Consider the following 12,776-nt stretch of genomic DNA (forward strand, 5'->3'; position numbering starts at 1 on the left):
GAAATAGGTAGACTATTGGCTACATTAATAAAAAAAAGAGAGAAGAATCAAATAGACACAATAAAAAATAATAAAGCGGATATCACCACCGACTCCACAAAAATACAAACTATTAGAGAATACTGTAAACACCTCTACGCAAACAAACTAGAAGAAAAGGATAAATTCCTGGACACATGCACCCACCAAAGACTAAACCACGAAGAAGTAGAATACCTGAATAGACCAATAACTACTTCTTAAATTGAGGCAATAATTAATAGCCAACCAACCAAAAAAAGAAAAAAGCCCAGGACCAGATGGATTCACAGCCTAATTCTGCCAGAGGTACAAAGAGGAACTGGTACCATTCCTACTGAAACTATTACAAACAATTGAAAAGGAGGGACTCCTCCCTAAATCATTTTACAAGGCCAGCCTCATCCTGACACCAAAACCTCACAGAGACACAACAAAAAAAGAAACCTTCAGGCCAATATCTCTGATGAACATTGATGCAAAAATCCTCAATAAAATACTAACAAACCAAATCCAGCAGCACATCAAAAAGCTTATCCACCACGATCAAGTCGGTCTCATCCCTGGGATGCAAGGCTGGTTCAACATATGCAAATCAATAAATATAATTCATCTCATAAACAGAATCAATGACAAAAACCACATGATTATCTCAATAGTTGCAGAAAAGGCCTTTGATAAAATTCAACATTCCTTCATGTTAAAAACTTTCAATAAACTAGGTATTGGTGGAACATATCTCAAAATAATAAGAGCTGTTTATGACAAACACACAGCTAATATCATACAGAATGGGCAAAAGCTGGAAGCATTCCCTCTGAAAACTGGCACAAGGCAAGGTTGCCCTTTCTCACCACTCCTATTCAACTTAGTATTGGACGTTCTGGCCATGGCAATCAGACAAAAGAAAGAAATAAAAGGTATTTGAATAGGAAGAGAGGAAGTCAAATTGTCTCTGTTTGCAGACAACTTGATTCTATATTTAGAAAACCCCATCATCTCAGCCTAAAAGCTCCTTAAGCTGATAAACAACTTTAGCAAAGTCTCAGGATACAAAATCAATGTGCAAAAATGACAAGCTTTCCTATACACCAACAATAGACAAGCAGAGAGCCAAATAATGAATGAACTCCCATTCACAATTGCTACAAAGAGAATAAAATACCTAGGAATACAGCTAACAAGGGAAGTGAAGGACCTCTTCAAGGAGAACTACAAACCACTGCTCAAGAAAATAAGAGAGGACACAAACAAATGGAAAAACATTTCATCCTCATGAATAGGAAGAATCAATATCGTGAAAATGGCCATATTGCACAAAGTAATTTATAGATTCAATGCTATTCCCATCAAACTACCATTGACATTCTTCACAGAATTAGAAAAAATGATTTTAAATTTCATATGGAACCAAAAAAGAACCTGTATAGCCAAGACAATCCTAAGCAAAAAGAACAAAGCTCGAGGCATCACACTACCTGACTTCATACTATACTACAGGGCTACAGTAACCAAAACAGCATGATACTGGTACCAAAACAGACATATAGACCAATGGAACAGAACAGAGACCTCAGAAATAACAACATACATCTACAACCATCTGATCTTCAACAAACCTGACAAAAACAAGCAATGGGGAAAGGATTCCCTATTTAATAAATGGTGCTGGGAAAACTGGCTAGCTAGCCATATGCAGAAAACTGAAACTGGACTCCTTCCTTATACCTTATGCAAAAATTAACTTAAGATGGATTAAAGACTTAAGTGTAAAACCAAAAACCATAAAAACCCTAGAAGGAAACCTAGGCAATACCATTCAGGGCATAGGCATGGGCAAATACTTCATGATGAAAATGCCAAAAGCAATTGCAGCAAAAGCTAATTGGCAAATGGGATCTAATTAAACTAAAGAGCTTCTGCATAACAAAAGAAACTGTCACAGAATGAACAGGAAACCTACAGAATGGAAGAAGATTTTTGCAATCTACTCATCTGACAAAGGTGTAATATCCAGAATTTACAAGTCCATTTTCATGCTGCTGACAAGGATGTACCCTAGACTGGGCAATTTACAAAAGAAAGAAGTTTAATTGGACTCACAGTTCCACGTGGCTGGGGAGGCCTCATAATTGTGGTGGAAGGCAAGGAGGTGCAAGGCACATCTTATGTGGATGGTGGCAGGCAAAGAGAACTTGTGCAGGAAAACTCCCCCTTATAGTAACCATCGGATCTCATGACTCTTACTCACTATCATGAGAACAGCATGGGAAAGACGTGCCCCCATGATTCAATTACCTCCTACTGGGTCCCTCCCACAACTCATGGGAATTCAAGATGAGATTTGGATGGGGACACAGATAAACCATATCAGAACTGAAACAAATTTACAAGACAAAAACAACCCCATCAAAGAGTGAGCAAAGATATGAACAACCACTAGAAGACATGTATGCAGCCAACAAAATATGAAAAAAAAACAAACTCAGTATCACTGAGTACTAGAGAAATGCAAATCAAAACCACAATGAGATACCATCTCACACCAGTCAAAATGGCAATTATTAAAAAGTCAAGAAACAATGGATGCGGTCAAGGCTGTGAAGAAATAGGAATGCTTTTATACTATTGGGAATGTAAATGAGCTCAACCATTGTGGAAGACAGTGTGGCAATTCATCAAGGATCTAGAACCAGAAATACCATTTGACCCAGCAATTTCATTACTGCGTTTATACCCAAAGGAGTATAAATCATTCTGCTATAAACATACATGCATATGTATGTTTATTGCAGCACTATTTGCAATAGCAAAGACATGGAACCAACCCAAATGCCCATCAATGATAGAAAGGATAAAGAAAATGTGGTACATATACACCATAGAATACTATGCAGCCATAAAAAGGAATGAGATCATGTCCTTTGCAGAGACGTGGATGAAGCTGGAAGCCATTGTCCTCAGCAAACTAACACAGGAACAGAAAACCAAACACTGCATGTTCTCGCTCATGAGTAATAGTTGGACAATGAGAACACATGGACACAAGGAGGGAAATAACACACACTGGGGCCTGTGGGGGGGGGGGGGTTAAGGAGAGCACCAGGACAACTAGCTAATGCATGTGGGGCTTAATACCTAGGTGAAGGGTTGATAGCTGCAGCAAACCACCATGGCACGCGTATACCTATGTAACAAACGTACACGTTTGCATATGTATCCTGGAACTTAAGGTAAAATAAAATTAAAAAAAAAAGTCCCACACAGAGATAATTTACAAAAGTAAGGTGCCGATGGGGATGCTGGCACCCCCTGAAGTTTTGGTGCCCTCCTGGCACGCTGGGGCCCAATCCATGTGGGGCCCTCGAGAGCAGAGTCCGCACGAGGCCCCAGGACCCCCTGGCTGCTCAGCCAGTGGCAGGCCCAGGAGGGAATGAGGGGGCCCGCGTGGCTCCCCAGAGACCCCAAGTTTAGAACTCTTTCTTGACTTTTCTTTAGAATAAAATACTTTCACTCTCAGAAAGACTTTGTGTTGTTAACAATACTGTTGGGTTTTGAGGATTTGCTCTAAGCCGTATCTACTATTAATAACATCAAACCGTAATCTGAGGAAAGAATTTCCAGAGTTTGTGTCTATTCAGGCAGTTTTCACACCACGGGGACCAACTCCTCAGGGCTAAATCTATTTTCTATTTTCTTACCCACATTTTTTTTTTTCCAGACAGAGTCTGGCTCTGTCGCCCAGGCTGGAGTGCAGTGGCAGGATCTCGGCTCACTGCAGCCTGGACCTTCCTCAAGTGATCTTCCTTCCTCAGCCTCCCAGGTAGCTGGGACTACTGGCATGCACCACCACACCTGACTAATTTTCTTATCTAAAATTTTTTGTAGAAATGGGGGTCTTGCTACGTTGCCCAGGTTGTCCTCAAACTCCTAGCCTCAAGTGATATTTTCTCACCTTTTATTTCAGAGTGATCTTGAGCTGCATTCCCCTGAAGTGGACTCTGGTAATAAGAGTCACCTGCATGTGACTCATCAGGGAAGGGTCCCCCTACAGAGAAAGCTATAAGGAGGCGTGGGAAGCAGAAGAGGGAAGGGGAAGGAATCAAGCCAGAGTGCAACCTCAGACAAGCCCCCACCCACCTGGTCCCCAGGAGCTCTGGAGCTGGCTTACACCTCAGACTTTGTCTCCACACAGGCAAGAGAGCTAAGTATGCATTCTCTGCACCAGTGAGTCATAAGCCACCGTTGTCCTGGGAGGAGGCGAATTCCCAAACACTCCCAGCTCTCTGCACAGGAGGCTGAAGAGTGTCGAGTAGTTTTCTAGCCTTTTTCTGAGAGTTTCAGGAGCTGTAGAAACCAAAGAACAAAGAAGCTGAGATAGGGGTGCACTGAAACTGAGGTTCTCGGATTTGGCCAGTGCACACGCAGGACAAGTATTGCAAGGACCATGCTTGCACTAAAAATGGGCTTGCCGTTGATTTGCCGTTCACACATACCTGTCTCCTGTCACGCATCTGGCGATTCCAGCCAGCAGAATCAGGGCGGGAAGAGGAGGGGCGGTGCCCAGCATCTGATGAGCTCAATGCCACCCCGAGGGTCTAGAGATGGTGCCGTGAGAGAGAGCTTGCTGGTCCACAGTATTCACAAAATGTGATCTTCGTGCAAAAATGTGTAAGGAAGACGAGCTGAACTTTTCTTAATGCAGCCTGCTTCTTTATGCACAATGTGGTAGAAAATTTCCCACTAGTTTCCAGATTTGAATCAGGAGAGGCAAGGCTAATCCACTGTCCATCTTAAACTTTTCTTGGGTCCTTGGGACTGCTATGTTTCATTCTGCTTCAGGCTAGAAATCCCGAATTCCTTCCAAAATTGCTCCATTACTCTGCTTCTAGAAGGTTCCAAGCAACATCCTAGGTGTGAGACTTTCATGGGAATTCCTTGGGAACGGACCTTGTCTATCTTGGTCACAGGTGTTTCCTATCCTAGCGTCGTGAGGGGTGCTCGGTGAGTGTTTTCTGCAGGCTGAAAGTGGAGCTCCCCTTTGCTGTCTGCCCTCTCAGATGTCATCATCCTGACATAAAATTTGCATTGAATTACATTGAAATAAATAATGAAAGAAAGGGAATCGGGACTTCTTATTGAATTGAGTGGAGTTTTGTTAGGGAAGTGTTTCCCCAGCTTCCTGTCTTTGTCCCTGATACCTGTTTCTTTCGGAGGCTCTTGCTCATAAGCACAGATTATTTTTCTATAGATGCACCAAAAGGTCCCCTGGATCTTTCAGGTAAATATGAACTTGCCCAGTGCTAACTAAACAGCACCCTGTCCAAACCTAACATTTAGGGACATTGTATCAGAATTAAATAGGCAAGCAGCTCTTCATTCCAATTGTTTTGCCACAAGACACCAAATCCATTCAACAGACGTCAAGGTGACCGTGGAGCCCCCACATGAAAAGGGAAAAATGTCATCAAACCGACTGGCCATTTTTATTTAATTTTTCATTTTGAAATGATAATAAGAAGTTGCAAAAATAGCACAGAGAGGCCCTATGTATCCTTTATCCAATTTTTCCAATGATTATCTTTTATCTAAAAGCAGTATAATGTCAAACTGGGGACGGGGCACCTTATGACTGCTGGGTGGGGCAGGAGACTCAGGCTCCCCTCTAGAGAGCTGATGCTGGGGTCAGCTGCAGCTGCCTAGGCAAAAACTAAGCTTTTTGCCTAAAGAAACTGCAGTTTACCAGGGGTAAGCTGCAGCTTTTCTATGGGGTTTAGCTGGAGTTTTTGCTTGAAAGTTATCACCCTGTCTTGCTAGGCTGTCCCTTTCCTGGCCCTTTAACTAGAGGTGGCTGGCTTTTCTTGGGGCTTTTCTTGTCTGTGTTTATTGGTGTTTGGGGTTACTAGCTACTCCAGAAGGCAGTCCAGGATATACAAGTCAAAAAGAAAGCCAAATGAACTGAACCCTGGGACATTCCTCAGTCTCCAGGTCCCTAGTAGCTCTGGTCTTTCCTGTACACCTTGCAGTCTTATATTTGGTGTATACATAATGTCCGGAGATGGGATTTTAGCTTTACTTAGCTGTACTTAGTGAAACACATAGGGAAAGGTGTGTTTGCTCCTTCCTATCCCCAAAAACAGAAGCCTCACAGACTGGCTTTTTCTGCACTTGGCTGTTTAATTTCTCCAAGGAGGTAAGTCTTTTCTTTCTTTTTTACATGCACTCTATCCAATTAGTGTAATACAGAGTGAAGCTGTTAAAAAAAAGAAAACCCACACTTGTAAAATAACAAGGCATTAGCTATTGTAGCAGATAATAACCTTGTTATTTCAAATAAAGAAAAAAAAAACAGCGATGAGATCATCCCTGGCCAAATGGAGTTTGCAGCATACATCTTTCCGTGCCACCCTGTCCTCCAGCCCCCTGGCATTTGTATTTAATCTGAATATCATAAGTGTTAAGGATTTTCCTCTCAATGGAACTGGGAGCATAAGCATAAGAAGCCCTAATGAACTGACAAGGTTTCAGCCAGGCTTGCTTCTGTTGTCATGGTGACAGCAGAAGGAAGGTGGAGCTTTATGAATGCCTTGAATCTTTTATAAAACCAGTCCACTGGGCTAACTTATTTTCTTCCTGCCCCCGACCACCTTGATTCACTCCACAGACACCCACAGTACGTAAGACCAGGACTACTGTCCCACATGAACCTATTTGAGTAATAGCTTCTACCAAGTAGTGGTAGTACCTATATATTCCTTTTAAATAAATAGATCCTTTCCATCTATAGAGCAATTAAAAAAATTCTCCAATCTAACAATTGATTCAGGTGAGCATCAATGAACGCTAAAACCCTTAGAGGAATGGCAATTGGGAAATAAGATATTTGCAAGGTGCTAAAGAGTCCCTGCAGAGATGACTTGCTGATTGCAAAAGGATGGTGCATCTTCGTGATGGAGAATCTGTCAGTTTCCACCTGGGACAGCCAGATGTTATGCGCTTCCAGATGAGATGAGATATGAAGTGCACAGCACTGCCTAGGAAGAATTTTTGCCAAAAATGTTTACCCTGAATCTAAAAAGTCACCTAGACTCAACTTTAATTCACAGAAAATAATATAAATAGAGAGAAACATTAAATACCCAGTAAGGAAAAAATCCTATAATTCCAGAGTGTTGGACACTAGACACAACAGTCAGCCCTGACTTCAAAAAATAAAGATGATGGGGAAGAAAAGCATGGACTATTTTAGACTAAAAGAGACTAGAGTCCCATAAAAATCTAATGCAATGAGCTAACTTTGAGTAAATCCTGGCTGAGGTAAAAACACTCTAAAGGACATTTGGAAGATCATGAGTAAAATTAAATATAGTCTGAAAAGTAGATAAAATTCGAGACATTAATTTTCTTAAGTGTCATAATGGCATTATAGTTAGGTAGGAGAATATCGTTAATTCTTCAGAAATGTATTCTGACATATTTAGAGTTGAAGAGATATCATGTCTCTTCAAATGGTTTGCATTAAAATCATTCGAATGGTTTACATAGAAAATATGGCAAAATATTAACAATTATTAAATCCACTTAGAGCAGGGGTTCAGCAAACCATGGCTCATGGACCAGTTCTCGCCAACTCCCTACTGTCTATGAGCTAAGGATGGATTTTACTGTTTTCAATGTTGAAAAAACTGGAAAGAAGAATAATGTTTTATGGCATGTGAAAATTCTATGTAATTCCAATTTCATTGTTCATAAAGACCTATTAGAACACAGTCATCATGGCTCACTTAGGGACAGTTAGGGCTGCATTTGTACTACAGTGTCAGAGCTGGGTAGTTGAAATAGAGACTATGACTTGCAAAGCCTGAAACATTTTTTTTCTTTTTTGAGACAGAGTCTTGCTCTATTGCCCAGGCTGGAGTGCAGTGGTGTGATCTCGGCTCACCACAACCTCTGCCTCCCAGATTCAAGTGATTCTCCTGCTTCAGCCTCCCAAGTAACTGGGATTACAGGCATGCGCCACCATGCCAGGGTAATTTTTGTGTTTTTAGTACAGACGGGGTTTCACTATGTTGGCCAGGCTTGTCTCGAACTCCTGACCTCGTGATCCACCTGCCTCGGCCTCTGAAAGTGCTGCGATTACAGGCATGAGCCACTGTGCCTGGCCGCCTGAAACATTTAATATCCAATCTTTTACAGAAGAAAAAAAAACCTGCAACACTCTACTTGAAAGATATGTTGATGTTTATACATAATTACTTCAAGTTTTCTCTACTTTGTAAACTTTTCATAATAAAAAAACTTCACAATTAATTGTGTAAGATTATCAGGGAATATATTTGTTTGCCAATACATTATAAGTAAGTAAATTGAAGTTCAGAGAACTTAGGTTAAATGATTTCTTCAACTCCTCTCTATACTTAGTGACAGAGGTGAGCCTAGACATATGACCATCTGACCCCTGGCCACTCCTATTCGCACATTCAATAGCTCCTGTTGAAATAATATTTTGCATGTGTGTTTTCTCAACTGAAATCTTCTAAAAGATATTCTTGCCATACAATTAGTGTTCAAAAAACTTGTTTCTGCAGTATTCAAAAAACTGCTTTCCTGTAGGTTTTGTTCTACCTGTAAGAATCACACACTCAGAACAATATCAGAACAATAATACCCTGTACTATAAAGTTACACTAAAATCAAGATTTAAAAAACAAGAATAATATGTTTACATGTTGCCACTGAGACTGCATAGTATTGGTACAATCACTCTGATGAATAATTTAGCATCATCAAAGAAGGTCACATAGCACAAACTACATCAAATTTGTAAGTCTTATAAGTAACAGTGCAAAAACAGAGAATACCCACTCTTTACTATTAAAGATATAGATAAACAAATTGTGGCATATTAACACCGTTCAGTGAATTAACAAGATTTAAATATCTCAACACAGACAAATCTCAAAAACATAAAACAGAGTGTAAAAAGGCAAGCATACTTGCAAATAATAGTATAAAACCATTTTTGTAAAATATGAAATCACTAAACATTACTGTAGATTACTTATGAATATCTGTGTATCTATAGATATTTCTATATGTATATCTATCTCATGTAAAAAGTATAAATACACAAAAATTCATGATAGTGGATACTTCTAGAGAAGAACGGAGGAATTATGCCTGGGGAAGGAAAAACAGGGACGGATTGCAAACATATCTGTAAGGAGATTTTTTAAGAATCTGAAAACAAAACATGTCACCATGTTAATTGTTCATTGTGGGTAGTGAGTACTTGAGTTCCTTGTATTATTCTGTTTACTTTTCTGTAATTTTTAATCGGAAAGGAAGGAAGGCTTTGATACTGCCTCTTTAGGCTGTCCTCTCCATAAAGCCCTCTCCATAAACCAATACTGGTAAAGCATTTGCCAAGACATTGCCAATACTGGCAAAGAATATGGCAACATTATTATTATTAATAGGTGATATGATCACATACTTATAGAACTAAGGAGAAATTGGCTGCAACAACTGAAGAAATAAGGTACTTTACTAAGTGGGTGGAGACCTAAAATTTTTCTGGCCAGCTAGAGGAATCAGAAAAGGCACCCCTTCAGGTCAGAGAAGGAAGTCCTAAGAGGAGAAAGGGATCCCTTAATTCCTTGTAGGAACCCACACAAAGCCTTTGCTCATCCCTGAGCTATGAGGCGCAGAAAAGACCCAAATCAACAGAGCAAAGGCTTTGGAAACCAAACAAAGATTTAAACTAGTGCCTATGTCTTAAACTAATCTCTTAGTGACACATGTGCAGAACAGACCCAGAGTACCAGAACAAAAGGTTTGAAACTAATCTAAGATTGGAGATTAGTGTGGAGCCAGTACTCACAAAAAGCAGGGAAGAACCTGTGATCTGCCCTCTCTGGGTTGATTGGCTGCAAAAAATGAAAACATTAACATTTTCCTTGGGATTTGAATAGGACTGCAAGCCTACACAACACAATATTCAAAGATGCTAAAGTAGCACATGTAACTATGTCCACAAGGTAAAGATACTATCAAAAAAATGCAAAGCAGTTCTCAGCAGGAAAATAGAAACTAAGAAATAGGCAAATGAAATTTTAAGAACTTAAAAATACAATATTTATAATAAGAAATTCACTGGACAGCTTTAGTAGCATAACAGAGATGACAGAAGAGTCAGTGACTTTGAAGACAGATCAATATAAACGGTCCAATCTAAAAAAAAGAGAGAATAAAAGGTTAAAAATAGCACTATAAAAAAATTTTTTTAAATTATACTTTGTTTTAGAGTACATGTGCACAACGTGCAGGTTTGTTACATATGTATACATGTTCCATGTTGGTGTGCTGCACCCATTAACTCGTCATTTATATTAGCTATATCTCCTAATGCTATCCCTCCCCCCTCCCCCCACCCCACAACAGGCCCCGGTGTGTGATGTTCCCCTTCCTGTGTCCATGTGTTCTCATTGTTCAATTCCCACCTATAAGTGAGAATATGCAGTGTTTGGTTTTTTGTCCTTGAGATAGTTTGCTGAGAATGATGGTTTCCAGCTTCATCCATGTCCCTACAAAGGACATGAACTCATCATTTTTTATGGCCACATAGTATTCCATGGTGTATATGTGCCATATTTTCTTAATCCAGTCTATCATTGATGGACATTTGGGTTGGTTCCAAGTCTTTGCTATTGTGAATATTGCCGCAATAAACATATGTGTGCATGTGTCTTTATAGCAGCATGATTTATAATCCTTTGGGTGTATACCCAGTAATGGAATTGCTGGGTCAAATGGTATTTCTAGTTCTAGATCCCTGAGGAATTGCCACACTGACTTCTACAATGGTTGAACTAGTTTACAGTCCCACCAACAGTGTGAAAGTGTTCCTATTTCTCCACATCCTCTCCAGCACCTGTTGTTTCCTGACTTTTTAATGATCGCCATTCTAACTGGTGTGAGATGGCATCTCATTGTGGTTTTCATTTGCATTTCTCTGATGGCCAGTAATGATGAGCATTTTTTCATGTGTCTTTTGGCTGCATAAATGTCTCTTTTTGAGAAGTGTCTGTTCATATCATTTGCTTACTTGTTGATGGGGTTGTTTGTTTTTTTCTTGTAAATTTGTTTGAGTTCATTGTAGATTCTGGATATTAGCCCTTTGTCAGATGAGTAGATTGCAAAAATTTTTTCACATTCTTTAGGTTGCCTCTTCACTGTGATGTTAGTTTCTTTTGCTGTGCAGAAGCTCTTTAGTTTAATTAGATCCCATTTGTCAATTTTGGCTTTTGTTGCCATTGCTTTTGGTGTTTTAGACATGAAGTCCTTGCCCATGCCTATGTCCTGAATGGTATTGCCTAGGTTTTCTTCTAGGGTTTTTATGATTTTAGGTCTAACATTTAAGTCTTTAATCCATCTTGAATTAATTTTTGTATAAGGTGTAAGGAAGGAATCCAGTTTCAGCTTTCTACATATGGCTAGCCAGTTTTCCCAGCATCATTTATTAAATAGGGAATCCTTTCCCCTTCAGATCTGTAGAAAAAATAAAATGACACATTTGCCTAACAGTCACATCACTGGAGTCTCAGAAGCAGAAGAGAAAGAAATTGTATTACTACTGTCCAAACATTTCCCAAACTGGTAAAATTGATAAATTTACAGATTCAAGAAGCTCAATGAACCTCAAATGGGATAAACTCAAAGAAAACCACATCTGGATACATAATAATCCAACTTCTCAAACACAAAGTTAAAGAAAATCATGTAAACAACTAGAGAAAAAATAAACTAAGGAAACTCCAATTCAAATGTCCACATATTTCTCATCAGAAATCCCGCAGGGTAAAAGACAATGGAACATGATCTTGAAAGTGCTGAAAGAGAAGAACTCAATGCAGAATTCTATATCCAGCACAAATATCCCTCAGGACTGACAGATAAGTAATTATTTTCTCAGATGAAGAAACCAAGAGAATTTTCCACCAGCAGAATTTCTTCAAAGGACAATTTAAAGGTCATACTTCAGGACTACAGGAAATGATACCAGAAAGAAACTTGCAACTTAAAGAATGAAGAAAGAGCTTCAGAAAGGCAACTATTTGCATTAAAATAAAAGATTGTTTTACTCTTTTAAAAAATATTTAAAATATGTAAGACCATTGAAAGCAAAACTCGGCCGGGCATGGTGGCTCATATCTATAATTCCAGCACTTTGGAAGGTGGAGGCAGGAGGATTAGTTGAGTCCAGGAGTTTTAGATGAGTCTGGGCAACATAGTGAGGCCCCATCTCTGCAAAAAAATTAAAAATTAGCTGGGCGTGGTGGTGCATACCTGTAGTCCCAGTGCTTCAGGAGACTGTGGCAGGAGGCACACTTGAATGGGAGGTCGAGGCTGCAATGAGCTCTATGATTGTACTGCTGCATCCTAACCTGGGCAACAGAGCAAGACCCTGTCTCAAGAAAAAAAAAAAGAAAAGAAAGAAAACAAAACTCATAACATTGTATAGTGATGTTTTCCATGTATGTTGTTGTAACGTATAGGAAAACTATAACCTAAGTGAGGGAATGTGAAGTGACCAATATGACTGTGAGGCTCCTGCTTTTACTTGATGTTAAAATATGGTTCTAAGGAAACTAAAAGGTTAAGTTTTCATATATAATTTCTACAGCAATCATTAAAAAGAATAATATATATATATATATATATATATCCCCCAAAATAGATAAAATAGAACACCAAAT

At 39.4% G+C, this 12,776-nt stretch overlaps 1 long non-coding RNA gene across 1 annotated transcript; it reads right to left on the reverse strand.

Moving 5' to 3' along the window:
- Positions 1-6,843: 6,843 nt before the first annotated feature.
- On the reverse strand, positions 6,844-12,484 carry LOC134760203 (uncharacterized). Its single transcript, XR_010137122.1, has 3 exons — positions 12,367-12,484; positions 9,902-9,947; positions 6,844-7,052 (listed from the first exon to the last, which is right to left on the reverse strand). It is a non-coding gene; the product is annotated as an uncharacterized LOC134760203 (long non-coding RNA).
- Positions 12,485-12,776: the final 292 nt, after the last annotated feature.

The sequence above is a fragment of the Pongo abelii genome, chromosome 16 (genome assembly GCF_028885655.2).
Source record: "Pongo abelii isolate AG06213 chromosome 16, NHGRI_mPonAbe1-v2.0_pri, whole genome shotgun sequence".
NCBI lineage: Eukaryota > Metazoa > Chordata > Mammalia > Primates > Hominidae > Pongo > Pongo abelii.